Source organism: Mustela nigripes, chromosome 16 (assembly GCF_022355385.1).
Source record: "Mustela nigripes isolate SB6536 chromosome 16, MUSNIG.SB6536, whole genome shotgun sequence".
Classification (NCBI taxonomy): Eukaryota; Metazoa; Chordata; class Mammalia; order Carnivora; family Mustelidae; genus Mustela; species Mustela nigripes.
Genome location: NC_081572.1, coordinates 51,462,675 through 51,479,154, shown reverse-complemented (window position 1 = coordinate 51,479,154; position 16,480 = coordinate 51,462,675). Strand labels below are relative to the sequence as shown.

The 16,480-nt window shown below is 49.0% G+C and overlaps 1 long non-coding RNA gene across 1 annotated transcript; it reads right to left on the bottom strand.

The window, feature by feature from the left end:
- Positions 1 to 227: 227 nt before the first annotated feature.
- On the bottom strand, positions 228 to 1,214 carry LOC132003890 (uncharacterized). The gene is made up of 2 exons (XR_009400354.1): positions 1,031 to 1,214; positions 228 to 806 (listed from the first exon to the last, which is right to left on the bottom strand). It is a non-coding gene; the product is annotated as an uncharacterized LOC132003890 (long non-coding RNA).
- Between the last annotated feature and the right edge of the window lie 15,266 nt (positions 1,215 to 16,480).

Below are 16,480 nucleotides of genomic sequence, written 5' to 3'. Positions count from 1 at the left end.
CTCTCTGCCTACTTGTGATCTCTATCTCTCTCTCTCTTTTTCTGTGTCAAATAAATAAATAATTCTTTAAAAAAAGGTTGAGCATCAAATTATAGAAAGATATACTGTACCAATATATTATATATATTAAGCAGGTGCACCAAAAGATAGAATGAATATATATATATATATATATATATATATATATATATACTATATATATTAAGCAAATACGCCAAAAGATAGAAAACTTTTTAGGTTAATATTTCTAAACAATAAATTTGAATGTAGGTTGACTTAGTAAAGTCTGACATTATAACAGATATCCCACAATTTCACTGGCTTGGCACAAAGTTTGGTCCTTGCTCATGTCATGGTCCCCCATTGCATGGTCAAGGGAGCTCTGTTCCTTGGGTTCACCCGAGAATTCAGGATCCTTCCATCTCGGGCCTCTTCTTGTCACCGAAGCCCAAGTTCATCTGCCCCATGGCTCAAAGGGCCAATACTCTAGAGACAAGTTTTGACTGGAAGGAATGTGAGTGTGATTCAGGTAGCTGGCCACCTGGGGAGAAGGCAGACTCTTGTCCAAAGGCCAACTCCAAGGCTTCTGCCTGGCTCAGAGATTTTTTTAAAGGGCTTTCATCAGTTAAGGGAAGGCAGTGATGACATTTCTTGAGTCCATGCAGAGTCGATGATGCGAGCTACAGAATTATCTCGGTGCTCAAGGGTGTGCAAGAAGTTCTAGTTTCTCGGTGCCCAGAAAGGGGGTTGCGAGAAGGTCTGGTTCCTTGGCACCCAGGAGTTTGTGCAAAAGTACTCTATTCTTCCTGCAAAGCAGAGCAAATTCTTCAGATACATAAAGGGAGGTCACTAAAGTCATTTGTATGACCTTAAAAAAGAAAAACATTTAGGTAAAAGATTGCTAGGCTAATCAGAAAACTAAGGGGGCTTCAAACAGACTTGCTGCCCTTGGTGGCTTGAGGACATTCTGGTCCTTCATTCTCCAAGGCCAGTGGTCTGCAAACCTCAAAGAAAGTTAGTTAGTTCTTACCTTTCAAGGGCTTTAAGTCAGCAAGCAAGAAGTGTGTTACCTTGAAGCAAGTTAACCCTTAAGACCAGCTGGAGCTACTATATTCCCTCTTCTGGGGCCCTGGGATTCTCTTCATTCTTCTACCAGCGGAGGGGGAGTGAAAGGGAGTCTTGAAGACTACTCAGTGGGGTGGAGGCTGGGGTAAGAAAAGATCCGGAAGGAGGAGCATTATGGCAGCAAAGCTGTCCTCATTCCATGGGCCCAAATGAAGTCACATGGTTCCAGCTAACCACAAGGGGAACTGGGAAATGTAGTCTAGTTCATGCCAGGGAGGAAAAGGCAATGGGGTTTGGTGAACACACAGCAAACTCTGACATAGAAGTTCAAGTCTCCCCACCCCCCATTATGCCCAAAGAGTGGCTGGTCACCCTGAGAGGTACATGTGTCCCCACTTCCTCATCAATCTAGAGATGTGGGTGAAGACTGACCCAGTCACCTCCCTTTCCTCTCCCACAGAGCAGGACCCCCAGAGAAGAGCCAGATTAGGGTAACATACGAAAACGTAAATAATAGCTAAGTACTGAGCACCAACCGATGACCCAAAGAGGTTGATGCTATTATTACCCCCATTTTTCCTATTAAAAAAAAAAAAAAAAAACTCAGAGAGATTAAATAACGTGCCCCCAAATCACACAGCAGCAGGGATGGGACTTGACCTCACAAACTGGTTCCAGAGCCCGGGGGAAAATGGAAGAACAAGCCCTCCAGGTGGGGAGAGGGCAGGGGAGGTGCAGGCTGGGGCTGGCGTGAGGTGGGTGGTGCAGGGAGAGGAGACAGCCAGGATGGGTCTGCGGCCAGATGCTGGGCACCAGAGAGATAAGGGAATGGAAGAAAGCAGGGATGAGCCTGCAAAGTCAGGCTGTTGCAGCTCACGGAGAAAGCATGTTCTCTAAGTCCAGGATTCTGGCCATCCGGGTAATGCCCTTTGTCTGCTAGAGCCCCTTTCATGTTGGTGCCTCTCCTTGATTAAGCTCAGGAAGACCACGGGGGAGTAAGGTGGCAGCCCAGGAATGGTCACGGGCTGCCCAGACTGCCCAGCTGCTCCCAGAGTCTACACTTACTGCGTCCCCAGGGCAAACTCAGTCTTTCCTCTGTCTTGAAACCCAGGGTGTGAGTTAGGATCCTTCAGTCTCAGCCAGCAGGAAGTGGCCTCTGGCTCTCCCAACGGTGTGGTACTTTAGCTGCCTTCTAAAGAGCCCACCCCGCCCTGGGACCTGCTCTTCCCAGGTGGAGAAGCCCTGGGTTGATGGCTACAGGGCAGTCAGCACATTCCCCTTGTTTTGGACTCCAAACCAATGAGTGTTTGAGTGTTGCTTCTGCTGTAACTGACTGTCCAACCTCAGACAAATCACTTTGAGGATCTGTGCCTCAGTTTCCCCTGGCAAAATGAGCTTAGAAATGTGATGACTCATACCCCTGAGGAGATTCCTGAATAACTCTGTGTCTCTTCACCTCAAAATCGCTGAGTCCTTTCCAAGTGGATGAATGGATCTCCCTCTGAGGATATGTCGGGTCATAATTTCCACTGAGACACAGACATGCGTGGGGTCTGCCTCCAGTGAAGAGAGGTCCATCTCTGCCAACGCCCGTGTGCTTGAAGACGTCACAGAAGCCACACTAACACCATCACAGAGCTTCCTTGCACTGACGGCTGTTAACTCCCCCCCTGAGGAAAACCTCTGCTGGTTGGAGCTGCCATCTTGTTCAGGGATCCCACCTGGACTATGGCCTCAGTTTTAAGAAAGAAGCCTTTTTGGCCTCTATTTTGATTTTTTGAATTGTCCCACCTCCCAACCCAGCAGGTATCATTTGCTTAAAACAATTTGTGTTGGCGACGACCCAAGTGGGTAGGAAGTGTAACGTCCTACGGTGCATCGGAATGCCATCGACCCACCCTAGTACACTTTGCCAGACTCTGTCACCCACGTAATCCCACTTAACGCCCCAGTAGTCCTGGAGGAGCTCTGTCCCCATCTCCACTGCATGGATCACAAAACTACAGCACAAAGAATGAGAGTGACGTGGTCAAGATCACAGAGGCCGTAGCATCAGGTTGAGCCAGAGCTCAAACCTTATCATCACTTGACGCCACGTTATACCTCATCTGGCCTCATCAGCAAGAAAGAAAGGTCCCATAAGCCAAGGAGAGGTGTGCTAAGTGAAAAGAAAAGGTAAAGGGTAAGTGAGGGGCACACAGCCATGGAAGGTCTGATGGTCCATGCCAGATAATGTGTGACTGCTATTAAGGTAGACTCTTCATTATTTGACCTCTTTGAACTTGCAGAATTGTGTTTCATTCTACAATTCATTCATTGCAACCATGAGAAGCTGTTGGAAATTATCGTGCGTGAAAATATCTTGCAAGCTCTCGAGGATACTTGCAATTATTCATCGTTAAGCCTCATGAGAGAAGATGTAAAAGACCCACATTGTGCCCTTTTGGAACTTCTAACTTGTTTAACCTATAGTATGTAATTCCTCTAAATTTCTTAACCAAGACTTTCTTCCTATAACTGAAACAGTAGGAAAGTGCAGGATAGAGCTGATGAATTTCTGTCAGGGTTTTCCCAGAGTCTGTCCCTGCTCAACCATCACTGCCCCACCCCATTGACCCATTCCAACTTGGGATTCACTATGATCACTAGATCCTCTTCTTCTGTCCTTTATTCCTCTTGGAGTTCATTCTGACCACTTGGAGATTATTTAGTTCCACATCCACGATGCCCACCTCCCAGTCTTGAGCTGACCTGGCAAACTATTGACAATTTCTATTTCATCTAATGTGTCTCTGGGGAGAGAGTTCGGGAACACCATACGTGTGGAACCGGCTGCAGCATGCCTCCAACTGGAAGCCTTATGACCTGCTACTAATAACCCTTGCTCAGGGAGTCTCCCGGGGAAAGTAGGACAGAAAAGAGGGCCTTACAAAAAGTCAGCTTAGCCTGGCCTGGTGGTTCGGCCTCACAGCCCTGCACCCTTCCTTCCCACACAATCCTACCAAACAGCTTCCAGGAACAGTAACAGAAAGATGAAGTTATCCACAGAGAGGCGGCCAGTAGCAAGCTTGAGGTGAAAACAATGGGATTTAGGTGGAAGGGTGGGAAACTGATGGGATTTGGGGGGCCACCCACCTGAGAACAGGTGTAAACACAGACTGCCCCCTTCCTCTCCATCTTATATCTATGAAGGTATTTCCTGCTGCAGGAGGAAGAAAGAGAACCAGACCTCCCTCCCCAAACCCAGGAACCCTCACCGCTTGAGGCATGGCCCCCCAGAAGGTGTGCGGGTGGCCCGTCCCCAACCCTCATCTCTCTCCGACCTCCTTCCCCACCCAGAGGGGTGTCAGACCTCATTTGCTGTTTGCAGCCTACAAGGCACTGAATAGTCAAATCCATCATCATGAAGGCCCAGAAAAAAATAAAATAAAATAAAATAAAATAAGGATGAAATCCAGGGTAGGAATCATAAAACACAGATCTTTTCTGGAATTGGACCCGGTCACCCTTACCCATGAGTCACCCACAGAAGCAAGGGTATGTCATTCCGTGAACTGACAAAATCACATGCAGAGGAGGAAGGTGGCAGGCCTCCACCCCTTCCCTCTTTGTCCCTGCCTGGAAGGGACAGGGATGCCAGGAAAAGAAGGACTGGCAGGCAGAGTTCTGGGGACCCTGTCATGCCATCCTTTGTTTGCAGCTTTCTAGTTCACCGCTTCCTTCCTCCAGGCCTTGTGGGGGGGGGGGGGGGGGCGTCCCCTCCCCCACCACCGCGGGCATGCTGGGGGCTGCTGGGGGCTGCACTGGCCTAGCTAAGGGCAGAGGCACACCTTTCCAGGTAATGATGCCTGAGCTGGGGGGCATCTTTTCTGCCCTCCTCCCCTCCCTAGTATTTCAAGCTCCCTCCTTCCTCTCTCTCTCTCTCTCTCTCTCCCCTTCACTCTCTTCCAAGGAGATGAGATTCAGATTTGTGGGCTGTTGTTAATGCATTCCAGATGCCAGAAGCAATCTTGGCCCCAGCTCAGCAGTTCTGCCATTGGGCCTCTCCTCCCCCCAACCCCGACCCCACCCCCACCCCACTCCAACACCCTAAAGGGCATGGAGGAGAAAACAGGCGGGCTGGCGCCACCTGCTGGCAGCAGCCCGAAGCGCAGAGAAGAGGAAGAGGATTTTAGGGTGGGGCTGAAGGTTTCCGGTAACCGGCTCAATTCACAAGTTCTGGGTGGAAGAATCCGGTTTATCTGATGAAAAGTCCTTGAGGGAAAAGATTATATAAATTAGGACACTTCGGTCCTTAGAAATGAACAATGAACGGAATTGAAGATTTATGGAGCGCCTGGACAACCCTCTTTGTCTCACTTGCCACTTTGTTATGTTCTATTTCTTTCTTTCCTTTTTTTTTTTCCATTCTGGAATCCCAGCTGGGTTGCCTCTAATGTCAGATCCTGCGAAGGGTGGAGATTTTTGCATCCAGTCTTGTGTTCCACAAAATAAGCCGCAAGAAGACTCCGTGCAAATGAACCAGAAAGTCTGTGGCCTGGTGAAATCCAGTAGGTAGGGGAGGAGGGAGATTTAGTGTAAATGAAGCAAGTGGAAATAAATGGCCTGGGATTGTTGGGACAAAGTGCCCGTGAGGATTTCCCAGGCTAGCTAGCTTCTAGGCCATTGTTGAGCCAGTCAAATGGGAGGAGACATTTCCAAGATGGCGAATTATGGCCATGTCCTACCAGGAGTGGAAACGACTGGGGGTTAGGATTCCCCAAAGCTCGAGAATAAAGCCCCCGCAGCCAAGGAGTCAGGTTCCTCCGGCAGCTGGGTGCAGTAGCGCAGAAGCCTAGACCCTAATTTCTCTGAGAAAAGGATGAAGAGTTCAGTCTTCCGAGAGTGCAACCTTGGCCATGTGTGCATTTCTCCTGAACATGGTCCTTCCTATCCCCATCCGATCAGGCCTGACCCAGGACCCTGAAACCACCAGACCAGCCAGAGAAGCAGGAGGCCCAGCCTTCCAAACAGTGAAGCGTCCCTTTTATTCATACATCTTTATTTATGCATCAAGGACAAAATTTCCACTGGGGAGGGTTTTCTGCACTCTTTCTGCCTTGTCTTCCCGTCAAGAGACTTCTGTCTTTGCCGGCTTGTCCCTGTGCCTTGGTAACAGAGAACGTGGACAGAACGGGCAACGAGAGAAGCATAACTGGAGCAGCGGTCACCGGCTTTCTGTTTCTGGCTAAGCCACCATGTACTTGGGTGATGATATGAAGTGGAGGGGTTACTTGGAGACAAGCGGCGGATGGGCAGAGCCTTTAAACAGGGTGTGCATGGAAGAGTCGAGAATGGGAAGGCTGGAGGTCTGCAGTAGGTCTGGAGACCAGTAATGTGGAAAATACTGAGAACACTTCAATGAGAGAAGAGATTTTTTTTTTTAAGTGATTTGTTGTGCATTTAGAATGTATTTCCTGGGGCACCTGGGTGGCTCAGTGGGTTAAAGCCTCTGCCTTCAGCTCAGGTCATGATCCCAGGGTCCTCAGATCGAGCCCCACATCAGGGTCTCTGCTCAGCGGGAAGTCTGCTTCGCCCTCTCCCTCTGCCTGCCTCTCTGCCTACTTGTGATCTCTGTCTGATGAATAAATAAATAAAATCTTTAAAAAAAAAAAAAAGAATGTATTTCTCTCCCCCATTCCCACCTTAGGTGGTTTCTTAAAGGACTAAACATCAGAATTACTTGTGAGCTGCCTTTATTCAGGGGGGAGAGAAGCAAGTGTTCCCTGTTTCTTTGAATCAGCATCATGGAAGATGGGGCCCCAGAGGCTCCCATCTGCATATAATGTATATATGTTCTCATATCCCATGTGATGACATATCCAATGTATATATGATCTCAGCCCTGAAAAAGCGTGGTAATAATAAGAGCTATAATCTCAGACCTTTTTTTTCTTTCATAGTTAAAGCAAACATGTCCAAAGGAAGAAAAACCATGACCATGTCAGTTTCTCGATCTATGATGTCTTCCCCAGACACCTGGAGGGAGACCTTTGGTCTGAGTTGCATAAGTGTTGATGAGATTCTCTGTGGGGTGGAGTTTATTAATGGGGTTTGAGGCTGTGGGATGTGTGGCAATGCTCTACCAATCTGGGCCAGTTGAACGTTGTGGTTCAGAGCACAGGGCCTTCAATTCTGCCCCCCCCCCCCCCGTCCAAAGCCCAGCAAGGTGACTTCTTCCCCATGTGACCCAAGCTAGTCATGTCTCTTCTTGGCACCTTGACTTCTTTGTTGCTAAGGTGGGGATAAAAACAGAACCGGTCCCTTGAAGTCAAGAGTCAGCCTAAGAAGTAAATGAGTGTCGTGGTGAAGTGGTTAGCACAGTGGCCACCATTTATAAGAACGTTCATTCAGTGTCAGCAGCTCGTGGGCACATGAGCTGAAGTGGGCACACTCCAGCCCTCCATGAACGTCTGTGGTCTAATTATTCACTTAGATCAACCCAGAGGCCATCTGTGCTTGTCTCGCTAGCTGACTGTGTCCCTCCACAGGGGAGCTCTTCTCTTGGGTCCAAGGAATGTCTGAATTGGGGGGTGATGAGGGGTCTGGCTCTGTCTCCTCGTCCTGAACCCAGTAACTCTGACTCTTTTCCACCTCCTGTAGCAGGTGTCCACTTCCCCTCATGTGAATGTGGGGAAGAGACGATGATGGCCAACTATTCTGGGCAACTGTGGTCTTTGCCCCCTTCCCAAAGCTTTTGGATGGAACAGAGAGATATCACAGGCCACTGATGTCCACTCAGAGCCCATGTAGGTGCCCCAGCAAGCCAGATTCTGCTCAGGCCCTAGAGTTGCCCACATGCTCTGCTCCAGCCCGGCCAAGGTCCCCTCTCATTTCTCGAGAGGCTGGGCTCCCACCTCCTGTCTGCTCTTCCATGGGGCTCCCAAAACCCAGGTTCCCTCCCTCTGGCTTTCCTGCTGCTTCTCACCACATCCAAAACTCCACCACCTTAGGGAGAAGAGTACCTATATGGGACCAGGAAAAATACCGCATAGTAGTTTACAAATGGATACGGCATTGTCGCAACCTTTCAAAATGCTTTCAGTGTTTTCAGACCTACTTCTTGGTCATGTCTTTTATGGCCATTTGCTGCCTCCTTATAATAAAAGGGTACATTCACCATCCAGTCCCCGCTCCTCCACTGTCTAGACAGCGAGCACCTGGCAAGTGGGGTGCACTCACCCAAGGAGGGGTCCGAGATGAGGCACTATGGTGTGGTCAGAAGATGTTCTAGCTTTGCTTTCCAGTTTTTTTTTTTTTTTAAGATTTTTATTTATTTATTTGACAGAGATCACAGGTAGACAGAGAGGCAGGCAGAGAGAAAGGAGGAAGCAGGCTCCCCGCTGAGCAGAGAGCCCGATGTGGGACTCGATCCCAGGACCCTGGGATCATGACCCGAGCCGAAGGCAGAGGCTTTAACCCACTGAGCCACCAAGGCACCCCTCCAATTGTTTTTATCTTATTTTTTTATCTTCCATTTTTACATCTGTTTTAGATTTAACATGGGAGAGCGGTGATGACTGTTTGCATGTATCCGAATGTGGAGGTACACAGTGTCAACGGTATGGTGACCTCTGTCCTGGCCCACATCTCCTGTCCATCATTCTCTGATCTGGCTCTAGATAATCTTTTCCTGCTTCATCAGCCCCCAGAGCGGTTCCCCTCCTGGCTAGGGTGGTATTTGCAGTCCCTAACGTCAAGCAGGACTAGGCACCAACCAGCCTTTGAAAGGACACCAGAGGCTCTGGTCTGAGCCTGCATTAACCCGTCAGTAGCTGGGCTGGAGAGATGATTGGGCTCCTAGTGGATGGAGGGGCAACCCAAGGTCAGGCATGCCCTTGGTGACTTGGAAGTATTTCAGAATGCTAACAGCAGCCCTGCGCACCCCCGACCCCTGTTCAGTGGCCAGTCCCACTGCAGCCACACCCTTCCTTCCAGTGAGCCCTGCAAACTCTGCAAATCTTGCCTGCCTTTGCACCGTTCCCTAAGAGTCAAGCGCCTTTCCACCTTCTCTCTGCCTGTTAAAATGCCACTTACCCTTCAAGATCTATTCCGGATTCTCCCGTCTCAGAGAAAACCCTGCGGGGCTCCCAATTAGGACCAAGCCCTCCTTCCCTTGCTCACAGCACACCCTCACATTTAGCACTTAACGCTTACGGTAATGTGTGCGACTTGTCGGCACTGGCTCTTGCTCACGCACGCGCTCTCTCTCCCCCCAGCCCTCTCTTCCCAGCTCGTACGCAAAGGAAACCCTATAAGCTCCTGGAGGGGAGCAGCTACCGTGTCTCCACAAGCCTAAGATGCATCATTATTTTATACCCCTCTAAGAAAGAGGTTGCCATTAGACAACATACCCTGATTTCCAAGATGCTGACATTGTTTTTAAGTGTGACGTAGAATGAATGAATGAAATGTGAGGGACGCTTGCTTGCGTGGCTCAGTTGGTTGAATGTCTGCCTTCAGTTCAGAGCGTGATCCTGGGGTACTGGGATCGAATCCCGCATCAGGCTCCTTGCTCAGTGGGGAGCCTGCTTCTCCTTCTCCCTCTGGGGCTGCCCCCCACCACCCCTAGTGCTCTCTTGCACTCTCTCTATGTGCATCAAATATATACATAAAATCTTTTTTTTTTTTTTAATTTTTTAAACAAATGGGAGGAGTGTCTGGGTGGCTCAGTTGGTTGATTAAGCATCTGACTCTTGGTCCTTAGTTCAAGTCTTCATCTCAGGGTTGTAAGTTCAAGCCCTGCATTAGGCTCCACTGGGCATGGAGTCTACTTTAAAAAAAGAGAAAAGGAAAGGAAAGGAAAAGAAAGGAAAGGGAAGGAAAGAAAAAAAAACAGGGGACACCTCGGTGGCTCAGTCAGTTAAGTGTCTGACTTAAGCTCGGGTCATGATCTCAGGGTCCTGGGATCTAGCCCGGCATCCTGCTCTCTGCTCAGCGGGGAGCCTGCTTCCCCCTCTCTCTGCCTGCCTCTCTGCCCACTTGTAACCTCTGTCTGTCAAATAAATAAATAAAATCTTAAAAAAAAAAAAAAAGAAAAGAAAAAAAAAGAAAAGAAAGAAATTCATGGAGCCCTCCTCACATGTCAGGTGTGGTTTGGGGAAGCAGTTCAGGGCGAAAGGACCCGAGATCCCAGGCAGAGTTCCAGCTCTGTGGTAGCCTGGATGTCCCCAGAGAGCTGCTTAATCCCTTTGACATTCCCTGGACTGAAGGATGACAAGCTGGTGACATTTCATATGTACAGACTGCTTATGACCACACCAGCAGTTTTGTATTTCTCTGTTTTATAAAAAAAAAAAAAAATACAAATGTATTTCTTAAATGGAAAACCAGCGTCCCTAGCCCCTTTGATTTTAAGGATAGTGGGAGGGGCGGCTCCCAACCCACCTCCCACCTCCATTCCACCTCTCACCCCCCACCCCACCCCCCACACGGGTCACATGACCTTAGACGGGACACTTTCTGCCTTTCATAGCTAAGGAAACGGGATCACAAAGTTGATCACAGGTACTCTGTCTACTAGAGGTATTTTATGGAGACAAACTGCAGGACTCGATGTCAAAGAGCTTTGGAAACCACAGAGCCAGACGAATGTGAGAGATTGTTATGGGCAAACAATGACATTACAGATTTGAAAGTGCTCGCTGCCCTCAAGAACAAGGACCCTATTCCACTCCAACGTATCCCCATAATAGACACAGAGTCCCTGCTCTCAGCATACGTCTGCCGCGCACGAAGCCTTCCGAAAATGTCAAAGTCATAAAGCGTTAATAGCAAGGCGTCGAAAAAGTTTCCCCAGCTTTCAGGAGCCCACTGGAACTGGTTTTCAATCTTAAAGAGTTGGCATCATTAAGATACATAAAATCCCAATCGAGTTTGCGGTGATCCAACAGTTCTGGCTCTCGGCACAGTTAATAAACTGGAAGACAGAGGCTTTTATCTAATGGGTCCCATTTTCCCATTTCTCTTGGCTCTGGTCAGAAAACTGGCCCAGTCCCTAAGCTTCTCCAAATCCGAGTAACCCTTGACTCCATTAGATGACTCAAGAACACCGTTATACTCTTCATTTTCACACTCGACAGTATTTTGTGACTCTGGAAAATGTAACTGGCTTGCAATGTCTAGCATGTAAAAGGTAGGCAATCTGCTATCTTTAAAGCGTAAGATCAGACTTAAATTACAGAAGCGAAAGGAAGACTCCAGGAATCCAGGATTATGGTTTCATGTGTGGTAATTCAGACCACTGGGTCTCCATGGACCACTTGTTAAAACACGGACTGCCGGGCCCCCATCCCTGAGCTGTTACTTAGCCCAGACTCTGGCAGGATACCAGAATCTGCCTTTCTGGAAATTTCCCAGTGATGCTGGTGCTCTTGGGACCCCTCTTTGAGGACAATGGCTGTTTACTTGCCCTGGCATTCTCCCTTGAGAATCGTGGTCTTCTTTTAAAACCAGACTCTGGGGGCACCTGGGTGGCTCAGTGGGTTAAGCATCCGACGCTGGATTTGGTCTTAGGTCATGATCTCAGGGCCCTGGGATTGAGCCCCACAGAGGGCTCTGCACTCAACAGGAAGTCTGTTTGAGGATTCTCTCTCCCTCTCCCTCTGCCCCTCCCCTGCTCACACTGTCTTGCTGACTCTCTCTCTCTGTCTCTCAAATAAATAAATCTTAAATAATAATAATAAGCCTAGAATCTGTCTCCCTGGGATTCCAAAGGGACTTTCCCTCTCAGGACCCAAAGAGATCTAGGTTCCCTGGGGAGAATCTGCTGATACCAATAACTACGACAGTGCGCACACACCCCTGCAATGCTTTAGGGGTTCATAAAAGAGGAGATGATGTCCTCGCATCTGGGGGTTCCCAGCTGGAGTGGGAAGTGATCTGCATTCCTCTAACCTGGAACTAGCGGGAAGCATTCCCTCTGTTCTGCATACCGATTATTGCATAAAAATTCTATACCCCTAAAAATACAGTTGACCCTTGAACAATAAAGGGGTCAGAGGCACAAACCCCCACGCAGCTGACAATCCATACATAACTTCTGACTTCCCCAAAACTTAACTACTCATAACCTACTGTTGACCAGAAGCCTTAGCAGTAATGTAAATGGTCAATGAACACGTATTGGGTATGTTCTGTGTACTGGATACTGTATTCTTACAATAAAGGAAGCTTAAGAAAAGAAACATTATTAAGAAAATCATAAAATATTGAAAATCGTAACATATCGAAAAATGAAAATATATTTACAGTGCTGTACTGATTTTTAAAAATCTGCCTAGAAGTGGACCCATGCAGTTCAAACCCACACTGGTCAAGGGTCAACTGTGTATATATGTGTGTATGTGTGTGTGCGTGTGTGTGCGTGTGTGTACATGTGTGCCATGTGTGGGTTTGTGTACGTGTGTGTGCACATGCATACATGTGTACGTGTGTGCGTTCATGTGTGTATGTGTGTGCATTGTGTGTATGGGTACATGTGTATGTGTGTGCGGGTCTGTATGTGTGTCATGTGTATGTGTGTGCATGTGTGTACATGTGTGCCTGTGTGTATGTGTGTATATATGTGCATGAGTGCATGTCGGTGTGAGTGCTGTGTGCATTTGTGTTGCATATGTGCACAGTCACGTGTCTCCACGTGTGTGTGTGCATACATATGCGTGTCTATATATGTGTGTACATATAACATACGTATAATACATATATTTATTAAAGGGCCCATCGAAGATCACAGAGACGTTTTCATTAAAGCAGCATACCTCCGGACACCTGGGTGGCTCAGTGGGTTAAAGCCTCTGCCTTCGGCTCAGGTCATAATCCCAGGGTCCTGGAATCGAGCCCCGCATCGGGCTCTCTGCTCAGCAGGGAGCCTGCTTCCTCCTCTCTCTTTGCCTGCCTCTCTGCCTACTTGTGATCTCTGTCTGTCAAATAAATAAAAATCTAAAAAAAAAAAAAAAGCAGCGTACCTCAGCATAGGAAATCCTGCGTGACACTCCTGCTTACCAACTCCTAAAACATCCTCTGAGTATCAAGCAAACCAACCCTACTACCATGACCAAAGTAAACGGGACCACAGGAAGGTGCCCAGGGTAGAAGCCACCCTGCATGGAGGAGAGCTGAGCCGACCGCCCTGCCTGGGGTTGCTGAAGGCGGGTAGGGTGAGACCCTGGGCACGTGCCCTCCCCTCCTGGGCTCTCATTTCTCTTTCTGCAAAACGAGGATGATGCAAACCTCCACTGGAGAAGGAGTGTCTTCGGGACCCCTGTCATGAACACAGTGACTTTCTGTTCTTCACATGCCACTCCTGGTCCCCTTTCCTCTGTGCTATGTGAAGAACTCGCCCGATCATCAGATTTGAGTCGGGGGTGGGGGGTGTCAGGTTCTCAGAAAGCCTGAGAACAGCCCCCCTAGGAAACCAAGGCAGACTCAGACTGTAGGGTCAGACTCAAATGGCAAAAGGAGCTCAGACAATGTCACATGGTGGAGTTTAAAAAGACGCATTTTTAAGAGCCTGGACTTACTGAGTCAGCGATCTGGAACATTCTCAAGAGACTAAAAATAGCCCCAAGAGTGGACTGAATTCTAAACTACGCCTTAAAAAACTTTCTGTGCGAAAACAATTGGGCATCTCTTCTTTAAAACGGCTCTGTGTTTTTCTTTATTGAGATGTTCACGACTGCAAATGAGAAGGATTTTAGGGGGGGCGGGGGGCGGTTCAAGCCTCAGGTGGGGCATGGAACGTCATGGCCCAGAGGGTCATCTGGTCCCAAGATTGTATCCAGCGGACCTTTGATCTCTCAAACAATTTACATTTTCAGAGCAAGACATTTTGAGGATTCTTTTTCAAGCATCAGCTTGGAGGACAAAGGGTCATCTTTAAGCAGCTGTTAGCAGCTGCCCCTGGCTTGGATCCGGGTATCACGTGCCTTCCTCGCACAAGAGATTTGTACCCAGTCTGAAGCAGGGGAAACAAGTATCTGCGTATCACCACCCTGGCCGCCTTCCCCCACCCGCCTCCCCTTTCCCCAATTCACACTAAAATACCCTTGGTCTCATGAAAGGCAGAAGTTCATGGTTCTGAAAATCTGAACCAGGTAAACCACTGTCTGAATCTCGGCATGAAGCAGAAGGACCTGGAGGGAAAAAGGACCTTCCCTGATTTTCCCAAGTATGCTCTGAATGCAGGGACAGACGGGGAAGGGGGTGCAGAGACCCCAGGTCTGTCATTAACAGGAAAACCCCAGCGATGGGAAGGGGCCTCCACATGCAACCAAGAGAACTTTCCTTCTGCCTTTCACGGGGTGCAGCACCTTATTGTGGACTAATGAACTTGAGTATGAACTCGGTGAAGGTGAGTGAAGTCCAGAGCCTGTGCATTCAACACCCACTTACTGAGCACTTACTATGTGCCGACCATGTGTTGGGTGCCAGGGATATGGAATAATAAGACAGGATACTGACCTTAAGGAGCACCCACTCAGTAGGGCACAAGGGTAGACACAGTACTGCAATTCACGGCAGGAGCTATAATCATAGAGGCACACAGGAGTGCTATGGGAGCAAAGAAAGAGCCCAAGAGCATCACAGTAGGCTTCCTGGAGGAGGTGGCATCTAAGCGCAGTCCTTCTTATTCATTATTTTATTGGGCTTTTTATTATAAAAGTTATAACCGGGGGTGCCTGGGTGGCTCTGTCTGCTCAGCATCTGATTCTTGATTTCGGCTCAGGTCACGATCTCGGGGTCGTGAGATCCAGCCCCACGTCGGGCTCCACGCTCAGCCCAGACTCTGCTTGAGAGTCTCTCCCTCCCGCTCTCTCTCTGCCCCTCCCCCGACTCATGCATACATTCTCTCTCTAAAATAAATTAAAAAACTGTTTTTAAAAACAATTGTAACTGGGGCACCTGGGTGGCTCAGTCATTAAGCGTCTGTCTTCTGCTCAGGTCATGATCTCAGGGTCCTGGGATCGAGCCCCGCCTCAGGCTCCCTGCTCAGTGGGGACCCTGCTTCTCCCTCTCCCACTCCCCCTGCTTGTGTTCCCTCTCTCACTGTATATCAAATCAATAAAGAAAATCTTTTTTTAAAAAAAGTTATAACTGGACTCAAGATACAAAAAGTAGAAAAATATACAGATTTATGGGGAAAAAAACGTATTAATCTTCCTCACACTGCCCACAGTCCCCACTTCTAATCTAATTAAGGTTAACAGTTTGGTAATCTGGTACAGGCCTTTGTGCACCTTTCACTGTGCTCCGACAAATCAACATGCACACGTTCTTTAAATTCTGCAGTAAAAATGCAGTTTGGTGCTGTGCACGTCACTCGGCTCCTTGGTCTTCCCAGGTAGCCCTATCTCAGCGGTTCGTCGAGAGGGAAACACGTGGGCCCAGACCTTCCTTTCACCGGCTGCACCCGGAGCAGCTGCGAGTCTTTCTAGCCCGTCTTTGCAGGCAGTGTTCAGGCCCCCGTGCATTTTCTTTACTTACTTGTATTTTTCACTCGCGTGTATTTCAGTTAGAAAGCTCACTCCTCTCAGGTGAGTGTGGGGGTCAGAAGCTGGACAGGGCAGCATACAGCCACCCTCAACTCAAGAGATCCAGGGACACGAGAGCAGACGGCCAGACAGGCTCAGAAGCGCACGCAATTTTTAATTCGCGCCTTTCACTGTCAGCCCTACAAATTAACGAGGTGGTTTTATGCAGCCCAGCTGGAATCTTGGGAAACACATCGATCTGATATGGGTAGGACGAGGTAGCAGACTGCCTTCCGGAGGTGGCAAGCCAGCCCAGCCAGTCCCTTCCCCATGCAGGTGGCCAAGGGAGGCGCTGGGCAGGTACACCTGTCTGGTCCGGGTGTGACCGAGCGCCGTGGGTCTAGCATGGCTAACCTGGAGTGGAAGGCGTCGGGCAGCTGGGGTGTGAGCTCTGCCCAGAGCAGCCTGTGTGATAAGACAGTCCGTATGTGGAGGCTGCCATTGTCCGTGATGCTCTGTCCCGAGCCGTCAGTCTGTCTGAGCCAGCTGGGGGTACACCTGACATTTTATTTCTCCTGGAGGTCATTGCCTGCCTGGATAAAGTCTTCTGCTTTGGCTTGGGCTGGGGATACCGGGCTCCCCTCACTGCTGCTGGGTCTTGGACCCCCGCATCCCCCCGGCAGTGTTCCCTTAGCTTGGCAAGAGGCCACGTAGCAAGAAGGTGGCGGACTTGAACCCAGGCTGCCCATTCCTGGCCGGCTCCCTAGCCCACCTCATACCAGTCCTTGCTATGCCGGTATGACAGGCAGGGTCGCTGCCCTGAGGAGCTCGCCCTCCCTCCTCTCAGCAAGCTCGTGGGACTCCTTGAGAGACAGAGACATGAGGAAGGGCAGCTGTGCTACATC